At 42.4% G+C, this 11012-nt stretch overlaps 2 pseudogenes; both read right to left on the bottom strand.

Moving 5' to 3' along the window:
• Positions 1–3674: 3674 nt before the first annotated feature.
• On the bottom strand, positions 3675–4814 carry LOC127192744 (nucleosome assembly protein 1-like 4; annotated as a pseudogene).
• Positions 4815–6318: 1504 nt separating this feature from the next.
• On the bottom strand, positions 6319–7149 carry LOC127192748 (40S ribosomal protein S2-like; annotated as a pseudogene).
• Between the last annotated feature and the right edge of the window lie 3863 nt (positions 7150–11012).

Below are 11012 nucleotides of genomic sequence, written 5' to 3'. Positions count from 1 at the left end.
TAGTGGAGGGAGGGAAACACCAACCCACACACAAGAACTGTGACCCAAAATTTACCCTGCCTACAAGATATGCAGGAATAAAATTGGAGCAGAGATTGAGAAATGTCTAACCAATGTTTAGTCCATCCTGAGACTCACCCCATGGGAGGAAGCCAACCTCTAGCACTATTAGGGATACTCTGATATGCTTACACATGGGAGCATAGTGGTCCCCTGAGAGACTTCATCCAGCAACAGATTGAAAAAATGTTGAGGCTCACAGCAAAGCATTGGGCAAAGAAGAAGGAATCTTGTGGAAAATGGGAGGGATTGAAGGACCTGGGAGTGACAGGAGGTCCACAAGAAGACCAACAGAGCCAACTAACAGAGGGGCTTGCAAAGACTGAAGCACCAACTGAGTACCATGCATAGGCTGGACCCTTACACAGATGGACTGCTCAGGCTTCATGTGGGTCCTCTTAGGGCTGTCTCTGACATGATGGACTCTGTTGTTGCCTGCTTTTTGATCACTCCCCACTCCACCTCACCAGGCCATAGGAAAGAGGATGATGGGGAGAGGAGGGGAGAATAGGAAGGGAGGCGGGGCCAGGAGGAGAGGGGGTTGCTAGGATCAGGAGATCAGGATGTAAAGTGAGTAGATAAATAAAAATTTAAAAATACACACACACACACACACACACACACACACACAGAGAGAGAGAGAGAGAGAGAGAGAGAGAGAGAGAGAGAGAGAGAGAGAGAGAGAGAGAGAGAGAGAACCATTTCCTCTCATGTTTTCAAGGCATTACATCACATTTTCTGGAGTCATCTACTAATGGTAAATGTTTTATTGATCATTTTTCTTCATCTACAGATACATTTTAGGTGTTATGCTCCTTTCTTCAGGCAAGAAATTAAGAATTAGTAAGTCTGTAATGCTAGCATCTTGGAGGTAGAGAAAAGAGGGTTAGCAGTTCAAGGTCATCGTCAAATGCATAATGAGCTGAAGGCCAGTTAAGCATTTATAAGTTATTCCTTTGTCAATAATTCAGTGATATTTCCTAGGAGCAGAGATGGTCAACACCTATGGTTGACCTGTCATTTTAACCCAGAGTTCTTCCTAGCACTAAGAGTATAAAAGAAATAGTTTTCTTTTTGTGTGTGTGTGTGTGGGTGGATTTATTCCTATTACTTCCATTGGTCTCTTTGAAAATACTAAATAAACACAGGCTTTAATTAAACCATGTGATTTCTATTCACAAGCAACCTTAAGCCACAATTCAAATGTTATATTTTCTATTTTAAAAATGTTTCACTGTAGGAGCCCTGAATCATCCAGAAGGCAGTCATTCTGCCTTTGTTTTATGGTACCATGAAAGCATACTTCATGTTTCATCTCATTTGTACCTTAGATATAAATTTAAGTCTGAATATTGAGACATAACTCAGAGGAAGTGGTGTTGTGTGGTTCTAGGTTAATGTGATTCATTTATATAGCTTTCTGGTCCTGTAACTTCATTCAAGTATGGGACTGAGTTATAATATATGATCCAAGGATCAAATGGGCAGAGTATTCTTATATGGTCACTTTTAATATCATTTTCCTTGCCAGCCTGTTAGATAATGCAACAGAGTGTTAACGATTATAATCTTAGGTAAAATCCTCAATGTGGTCATTTTCTGATGCTGACTGAAGGTATGGTGACAGAGAGGTATTTACTGTGAATCAGCGATCACAGATGGAGTACAGTAAAGTGGACATTGATAAAAGGTCATGTTAGTTCAGGCTATGAAAAGGCTCTGATGGTATATTTTGCCAATCAGGCCAGGAGGAATATTTAACCTGTCATGTTGTCCTTGTGATATTGGGAAGTTTATCAGATTTCAGAGTTTTTCCCCCAAAGTATGATGTGATAGAGACAGGAAATGTATGTCTTTGATATTCAAATGTAACTTTTACCAACTACCTAAAATAAATGTATCACCCATAAGGCCACGGTTTTTTTTTTTTTTTTTTGTGCAATGATAATTTTAAGGTTGAGCATGTAGCTGCACGAGAACAACATGATTTTACTTACTGTAAGCAACTTCAAAGTGTCCAGCCAACTTCTACCCCAAAATTAACTTCGACCCTTAAATCACTTCTCGTATTAAATGTGTGTTAATATAATCACGTCATCAATGGATGTATAAGAACACCATATGTTCACCCATCTCTATACTCACATTCTGCTGAGAAATGTGAGCTTTAAAATCACCAATAGCACGTGCTAAGATTTTTAGAGCAAAGAGTAGATTTTTTTTTTTTCATTTAATGATCTAATATGACGCTGGTGCATCTGTGAAGGATGCCAGCTGCTCCCTCATTACGGAGAAGAGCCAATCATGTCAGATGACACGAAGCACATGGTTACACATCATGGGTTTCCCAGACGAATCCACGTCTCTACCCATTTAATAAAGTCACAGTGGTTGTAGTGGGGCCACAGACATTAGTACACCAGAGCTTGTCCCCTCTCGATCCACTGCTTAGCTGACAACTACTCATGGCTGTGTGTTTAGATCAACACTCCAAATACAAGTGATTATTGGAATGTTGCAATTGGAAGCAATTGAAAGGTGATTTTGGACTCGTGTGTGTGTGTGTGTGTGTGTTTCACAACTTTAATAGAATATTCTAACTATTCTGTTCAAATTGAAACCACTGTATTCAGTTACAAATGTGTTATCGGGTAAGGCTGAGCACACTCTACATGGCTGGTCACTGAGGACAAGGCAGTCCTGGCTATCAGAGACCCCAACCACACACTTGGATATCCCACACGCCAACTGGTCAGTAAACCCAGGTGTGGGCCTGGTATGCACAGTGCAAGCTGAAGCTGTGCTCTACAGGCCAGAGATTGCTAGTGAGGGAGGACTTCTGCACCCATGGCTTCAGCCGGCACCCTCCAGCAGCGACAAAAACATGTGGTCTGCATGACACAGAACAGGGCTTCCTCCACAGGCCTCACTACACTTGATGTTACATCCTTCTCATCAAGTCAGCAACATGGTCTCATTAAGTGGGAGGAGGACAGTGAAGTTCAAAGCCCACCCCCAAGAACGACTGAATAAATAAGTACAAGGGTGAACCCGACAGCTCTGGCCTCAGAGGTGTGTGCCACAACCCACCCACCCCTAAAACCAAAACGCAAGGAAAAAAAGCTCTAAAGGTGAGCCCAGCCTCCTCTACAGTGCTGGGGAGATGACTAGGGCACAGCAGCTGTTGCAGCTTCCCACACAGTTCAGTAGCTGGAAACCATGGGGCCTCTTCAGTAGGGGAGGGCCTCGTGCACAGAAGTGCCAAGCCCGGGCACAATCCTAACACAGACCAGGCCACGTGGTATACAGGGACTAAGGCTGCAGGGTGCTACAACTAAATCTCCTATTCTCAACTGCAGGCCAGTCTCCACTGTACAAGTTAAGCAAAGTAAGAAGGGAAGGGGGAGAGGAATTATGCACTTGGAAATTGTTAGATGTCATAGCACTGTCAACAAAATTCTGTTTTGGCAGGGACTGAGGCCCCCCGCCTGCGGCCTGGGGTCCTGACAGCCCTCCACAAGGCATCCCCATAGGCTTGCTGCTTCTCACTGGTGCTTCCGCTCCCCTTGTTGGCTGGGTTTTTCTAGAAATGCATGAACGATTAACACAAAAAATTACACCTTGGGGACAATATCAGCATCATCCTCATCTTCTCCCTCCTCATTACCTTCCAATTCTTCTTCGCCTTCTTCAAAATCATCATCATCATCCTCTATGGCCTCTCCAGTAAAGTAGAGGGCAGCCCATGGCATGATGCGCTCACGGAAAAAGTGCCCAATTTCAAAGTCAGAGGCTAAGGTGAACTCGGAATCTTCATCCAGAGATTTCTCCATCTCCAGAAACTTTCAGGGGCCTGAAGAAGTTGGAGAAAGACTCATTGGGCACTTGCTTGGTGATGGTTCGCATGATACCCCAGCCCTTGTGCTTCTGATTTTCTTGATGGTTTTGACTGTGACATTTTTTCCCTTTCTTCCAGTCTATTGTATACCCATCACAGCCCACAAGTTCAGGACCTTCAAACGAAAACGGGTCGGCCTCTGACTTCATCTTGTATGTTTTCGTCAGGACAGGATTGGTGAAGAAGTCGTTGGGTTCAAAGTGAAACCCCAGCAGGAAAGACACAGGCTGTCCAGGGTCTGAAAACTTCACTTTGATATCCTGCAGCGGTTTCCAGATCGGCTCATCGTACTCCTGCGCCGGCTTACTAAGCACGCCCACGTTTCTGACGATGGGAAGCCAGAACTCCGGGACGCCTTCGGGGCTTAGCTCTTCCACTGTTGCTGCTTCTTTCTCAGCGATGACTACTTTGTTCTTCATTATCTCCAGCCAGCTTGCCATCTTCCTCGTTCTCACTGTGCCACGGTGCCTCTGCATCTGTGGGCTCCACGTCACCAATGATAAATTCTCTTTTCTTGTCAAATAGAGGCTGGTACAGGGCTGCATGCTTCCTCTCCAGGGCATGAACTTCCTCATAGAACTTAGCTTCTATATGCGCACACCTCACCTGCAGCTGCTTCGGAGGGTTGATTCTCCTGTTGACAGCTTTGGGTTAAGTTTCTACGTAGCTAGAAGGAGTGTGAGAGATGTTGTCCTGCAAAGTTGCCGGTCCTTGTGGGTTCTGCATTACCGGGTCTGTGAGTTTTTCTGTATTACTGGCATGTTTAGTAGCTTCCACAGGATCTGCAGGGCCTCCATCTGAAAGACTGTTTTCTGCCATCTGAACGCCTTTGTCCCCTCGTGCCTCCTGCGGCAGTGGCTCGCTCCAGGCCTGCAGAGTTTGGACTCTTAAAATGGGTAGGCATCGCAGATAATAAGATAATAATATATGCCAGAACTATACTAAAATCCCGTCCCCCCAAACAAAATGCACAAAAACGTTCTTTTCCTTTTGAGAAGAAAGGGTCCGTGTAACACATGCTTTTGGTATGCTGATAGGTATCTACTTCCCTAGCTCATTTTAAATAGGCCGAAGAGCTCAAATTTTACTAGAGTTGTGTGTGTATGTCTGTTTGTGTACCTGTGTATCTATATATCTGTGTATGTCAGTATGTATGTATGTCAGTATGTATGTATGTATGTATGTATGCCCATGTTTGTGTCTATACATTATTCATTTATGCTTCTGTATGTGTATGAGAAAATTAGGGGGTTTACTTTCAAATCTTGAATCCTATAGCTAAAAACATGAATTTATACTATACACTATACTTGCTGGAAGTTTTATGAAGTATTTCAAAGGGTTAAGTCGAGGCTACATGGGTTTATTTTCTTTTCTGACCCTTATGAAAACCTTCCTCACTCCAAAAGCAGAGAGGAAATATTTTACAGGTATTGAGGGTCTATGGTTTAATTTCTTTTCACTTTTATGTTATATCCAAACAGCCGCAATAGTGTCATCCACTTCCTACTCCCTCCTTTGATATTTCTCTCACCAAGATGTAGAACAGCTATGTTCCTTTGCTTGGAAACCGATAACATTTGTGAGTATAGCAGAATGATGTGAAGTGACTTGAGGCTTGTATGAAATATACTAAGGCTTCTGCTCTGTCTTGTGGAAACTCACACTCAAAACATGGTGGTGTTCTGAAAAACAAGCTGAGATTCCAGAAAGCTGAGAACACAGCAAAACTGCTGTGTATGAGCAGCAGCCAGTGCCTTGTTACCAGCTCTGGGAGTGCACCATTTTGGAGGGTGCCTTTCTAGCTCCAGATGAGCTTGTGGCTGTATGAACCAACATTGGGCTGGTTCACACATTTGTGAACAAAATGCATGATTGATTTTGTGCTTTTAAATTTTGGAGAACTTGCTCAAGTTTCAAAGGTTAATAGTATTGGGAGGGGGGTCAGATGTAAGCTTATATGGATTTAAATTTGACAGTGTTTTCCTTTCCTTTGCAATTGGAGTAGAAGAAACTATGATCTGTAGGTTAAGCTCACCATAGGGTTAGGCTGATGCCTGTGTGTGAGGCTGCACATACATGTGTGTGAGGGTACTCATGTGTGGACTGTGTGCGCCTGTGTGCAGAGTCCCCAGACCAACCTTGAGCACTGTTTCCCAGGGGCCATCCACCTTGTTTTTTGAGAGAGCCCCTCTCGGGACTGGATGTTGACAAGTAGGCTAGGCTAGGCTAGCCATCAGTCCTCAGTGAGCTCTGTCTTTCTTCTTTCTCAGCAATGGGATTGCAACCATATTCACATGCCTGACTTTTTTTTTTTTTAAACAGAGTTAATTCACTTCATTTTTCTTGTATAAAATCCCTTATGTGGTAGCCACATTTGGAGCCTGGGTCTTCTGAACAGAGACTCCGGTGTGGGTTTTCACAAGATGATCAGTGAGTTCCTGATGAGGAGACTTGGTGAACACAGTTTCTTTCCAGAGGTAGGGTGTTAGGTAGCTGTAGGTCTTGGAGATGGCATCAAAAGTGGCCTTGGCAAAGTTGCCCAGGGTGACAGTACAGCCCCTGGCTGATGTGTAGTAGTCATCACTACTGGTCATCATCAGTAGCTTCTTGGGCACAGGATCAGAGATAATACCAGTGCCTCTGGGAGCAGGGATGAGACACACCGAAAGAAACAGAGCCACAGTGGCCTGTTACCTTGCATGGAACAGTGTGTGGCTTGCCAATCTTGTTCCCTCAGTAGCCTCTCTGCACAGGGATGATGGAAAGCTTGGCCAAGATGATGACCCCTCAGATAGTAGTGGCTACCTCCTTGAAGCACTTGACACCAAGACCAATGTGACCATTGTAGTCCCCAATAGCAACAAAAGCCTTGAACCTGGTTCGCTGGTGAGCCCGTGTCTGCTTCTGCACTGACATGACCTTGAGAACCTCATACTTTAGGGATGTGCCCAGGAAAAAGTCAATAATCTCGGATTCCTTAGTGGACAGGGAGAACAGATAAGTCTCCTCCAGGCGGCCCAGCTTCATGATGGGATCCACTCCTTGTCTTCGGCTTTACCTCCACAAGTCCATGGCCTCTGCCTCAGTCCCTTTGCCCCTAAGACCATTGCCAAATCCTGTGCAGAAGCCACAGCAGCCTCCTAATACTGGGTCTCTCCTCCGAGTCCTCCTGATGCACCAGCATCATCCACCACTTGCAGCTTTCGAGAGGAAGAAGAAGCCACATGCCTGACTTTTAAATGCTGGGTTCTAGGGATCAAACGTTTGTGAGGCCAGGACTTTACGGACTGAGTTATTTCATCAGCTATATTTGTTATTATTATTTTTAACTTTTGATAAACCACTAGTGTTTGAAAGCTAGACTTTCAATTCTGTAAACAATATAATTAGAACTGTTTTTTTCCCACTTAGTCTATCATCCACTTTGTAACAATGGAAAATCATAAATATCAGAGAAAAGAAATTATGGTCGTAATTGGCGTGCCTTGCAGTACGACCATTTACTGCAGTTATTAGCGACAACAGCATGGTGTAGGCTTTGTAAAGCTACATTTAAGCTGTTGGTAGGTAGGTTGGAAATTGCTGCGGAGCCTTAATTGTTGAAATAAGGTTTCAGAGTCAGGTGGAGTTGATGTAATGACATAAAGAAGTAAAACAAGTAACAACCTTCCAACGGGTCGACGTAATTGTTACAAGTTGAAGAACCCTTTCGAGCTCCCGTACGGTCTGTAAGAACTGTGTTGTTTCCCATTATGTTTTTATAGAGCTTCTGTAATGTTGGTTCATAAAAATGTGTGTCTGCAGAAATTATCTGCGGAAGTTAGAGGTAGGAAAGACCTGCGAGGGCGTCTAGTTGACTTACAAACCATCAATAACTGATGTAAGGCATGCCTATAATGCAGCACTAAGGTTACACGTTTAAACACAGAAGTCAGGAAATGAGAAAAAAACCCAAGGATCTCACAATAATATCAAATACTCATGGTGCACAGATAAAATGTTTTTGATAGCTAATTACACTGCTGAGTGTTGTACTTCAGAACAAAGCACATGAAATATGAGCAAGCTATTATTCGCCTGAAACACTCCCATTTCCTGGCTTATTTTGTTTAAATTGGTAACTTTAAAAATTTCATCGACACAGATTTTTATTTTCATTTCCTTCCTAAAATGCTGCGTCTTTACCACCGATGTTATTAACAGTGTCAGGGGCCGCCCTTGGGCACTGGTATAGCTTTCTGTAGAAGTTATTTCAAGACAGGACTGGTAAAATTGGCCTAAATCATACCCTGGTCCTCAGGACGTGATCACCTAGGTCTCTGAGCATGGCTTGCTGATGTGATTAAACCCTTTCACTGAAACACAGTGTTATCTTCTTTAAATAGTCTCTATGTTTCTAAATCTTACAAAATAGAAATGGGATGGTGTAGTGACAGGACCACAACAGATGAGTGTTTTACTTGAGAAAGATTGCTGGGAGAATAGATTTCTTTCCTTTTTAAAAATCGCTTTTGGTAAGTACAGTAGGAAAGACAGGGCTTGAGAGACCATAATGAGTGTAGGTTCCCCCACAGCCAGCCTGAAAGCATTCCCAAACAAAAAGCCTTGGCTCCCTTTCTGCCAAACTGTGATGGTGGATGACGTGACACACTGGCCAATTAGAATTGACTGAAAACGGGGAAGGGGCGAGGTGCAGGCTATCCTGATGAGACCTGATAGGTTGTGGTCAGATAGTGGGGAAGGAGGGTCCTCTCTGTCAAAGGTCTAGGGGAGGAGGGAGGGATTCATTTTGGCTGTTTGCATGCCCAGTTGGGGCAATAATTAGGATGTAATGTGAATAAAGTATAATAATGATGATAATAATAATAATAATTAAAAAATAATAAAATAATAATAAAGACAGCACACACATACACAAAAAGGTTTACCTAGGCATGACATATAAATAAAATCATATCACATGATAGTGGTTTTCACTTAAAAAAAAAAAAAGAATTGGTCTTAGTAAAAGGCAAAAGACTTATCCAATCTGAAGACCATGTCTCCTTGATGGGGAGGCCCGGTGGCACTCAGGGGAGGGATAGCAGGCTACCAAGAAGAGACTTTATACCCTATGATCATATACAGGGGGAGGAGATCCCCCTCAGTCACAGTCATAGGGGAGGGGAATAGGGTGAAAGTGGAAGGGAGGGAGGAATGGGAGGATAGAAGGGATGGGATAACAATTGAGATGTAATATGAATGAATTAATAAATAAATTAAAAAATAATTAACTGTAACTTAGTACCTCAGGGGGTGTTATCCTGTTAATCTAACCCAAACCAAACCAATCGGGATGACTTCCATTTGCATGGTGGGAATTGCAAAATAGAAAGCTGCATGCAGAATGGCTCATCTTACCCAATTGTCATAAATTGGAGATCATCATAGCCCATGATTTTACACAGACACTTCTTCTCCAATACCAGGCCCACTTGTACTTTATAGTCTATTATGGCCTGCAGTGTGACCTCTTTGACCAACCCCTACACAATGAGGATATTTAGGAAGGAGAGCATAGAAAAAAAATTAAATAAAAAAACAGAAAAGTCATGAATGGTCTAGTGAACAGACCATTTCACCAGAATGGTCTAGTGAACAGTTAAATTTGAATTTAAATCCTTTTGTCCTTTCCTTTCTTTCCTTTCTCCCTCCCTCTCTCCCTCTCTCCCTCCCTACCTCCTTCTTTCTTTAGGGATTGAACTCAGAGCGTCATGCATGGTAAGCATGTGCCCCACCACTAAACTGCACCTAGACCATGAGTTTTCTCTAGTCAAGTCATCTTTCTATCTACGGATACTTCAGTTAGCCCTATACATGATCAGTTTTACAACAAAGGTAAGCATATAAAAATCCCCTGTGAATAATGATTTAACTTGTTTCAGATTAAGGATTTTGCCAATCCTGTCTCGTTTCTAGATTATATGAGAGGGGAGATCTATACTTGATCTTAGCAAAAGCCTGGGAATGAGCTTTGCTAATATTTTGAGAATTCCTCTACTGTTTGACATAATGGCTCTGCTAACTTGGACTCCTCCCTACCTAAAGAATGCATTTCTGCTGACAGCTTCACTCTAGCCTTATTAGCTTGTGTTGTTTTCAGCCACCAAATTTGGGCTAGTCTGTTAAAATAACAATGTCACATTACTTTGTCTATGATGACACCATCTATTGTAAGACATAGAGATCGCTTCTTAAGGCATTTCTGTTACAAAATGCAAATATTTGCTTCAGAAATTAACAACAGTTTATGTTAAAGCAATTCTATGTGCCCATCTCATTTCCAACTGTATTCAAACCCGAGGCCTGCTTTCTTAACGGTCTGAGTCCAGCGATTCCTCAGATAGTCCTCAGAATACCAGAAATTAGAGTTGATTCTTGACATCTTTTTAATAATATATGCTCATGACTTCCTTACAGGTAGATATCACTAGTTGTTTTGTTTGCACTTCCTACTTGTTAATTCATAGCTCCATTCTCTTAATTGAATTACATGTTGCTGGAAGTTTAATAGCTTCTCTTGAAAACCTAGTAGAGGCATTTGTCAGGCAGCTGTTGGAGCCTGGTGGCAGTCTTTCATGATGCCTGAATCAGCCATGCTATGCTTCAGTACCTTTAAAAGTCTGATGATTTATTGTGAAACATTGGCAACATCTTCTGCTGCTAATTGCATTACCTGGACATGGCAGTCTTCTGAATATGCAGTCTCCCTCATAAGCCTCAGAGTGTAATCTGTTTTGAAGACATTTAAGCGACAATTAGAGATCCATATTTCAGAGTAAATTAAATTGTATGTGATGCTACCAGTGCAAAGAACTCAAATGGGTTAGAAAACAACACACTTTTTATGCAGAATAATTCTCTAACCATGGGACCAAAGGAATAATAATGACAAAAAATGCAAGCAGGATAAAACTGGACAGTACCTTCTCCTATGCATGTCAGATTAAAAGACAGCTTGATATTGATGGAAAAACATATTGATTTTGAGAGACACAAACAGTGAAAAGAT

This window comes from Acomys russatus, chromosome 8 (genome assembly GCF_903995435.1).
Source record: "Acomys russatus chromosome 8, mAcoRus1.1, whole genome shotgun sequence".
Lineage (NCBI taxonomy): Eukaryota > Metazoa > Chordata > Mammalia > Rodentia > Muridae > Acomys > Acomys russatus.
Note: the sequence above shows the minus strand (reverse complement) of the source record. Positions and strands in the feature narration are given on the sequence as shown.